The 355-nt window shown below is 69.3% G+C and overlaps 1 protein-coding gene across 1 annotated transcript in view; it reads right to left on the bottom strand.

Annotated features, from left to right (window-relative positions):
• Window positions 1-355, bottom strand: part of LOC104073011 (tripartite motif-containing protein 35-like) — a gene marked incomplete at its 5' end in the record, with an annotated part of 4,421 nt that overhangs the window by 2,142 nt on the left and 1,924 nt on the right. The gene's annotated exons all lie outside the window — the stretch shown is intronic.

Here is a 355-nt window from a genome sequence, read left to right as displayed (position 1 = left end):
GACCTGCGCCTCCAGCCGCACTGCTTCCACCTGCCCCGTGTGGGGACGTCACCATCTCCCTTCGGAGCCCCCAACTCCCGCGGGCTCCCCCCCGGTCCTCCCCCTAAACGCTGCTCCGGAGCCCTCTGACCAGCTCCAGCGCTCAGGGACTCGCTGAGCTCCCACTGGGATCACGCTGCCCTCCCAAAATCCATGTCCCTGCTGCCACGGCAGGCACAACCCCATCACCCCGGTCCCCAGTTCCGCATCCGAGCCCTTCCTCCCCCCAGCATCACTCCCCACTCAGGGATGGAGCAGCCCAGGATGGGTGCAGCGCTCCACCCCAGAGCCCGCTGCATTCCCGCCCAGGGCGGGT

This window comes from Fulmarus glacialis, unplaced genomic scaffold, assembly GCF_000690835.1.
Source record: "Fulmarus glacialis isolate BGI_N327 unplaced genomic scaffold, ASM69083v1 scaffold32762, whole genome shotgun sequence".
Classification (NCBI taxonomy): domain Eukaryota; kingdom Metazoa; phylum Chordata; class Aves; order Procellariiformes; family Procellariidae; genus Fulmarus; species Fulmarus glacialis.
The sequence above is the reverse complement of the archived record's forward strand: the minus strand, read 5'-3'. Positions and strand labels throughout refer to the sequence as shown.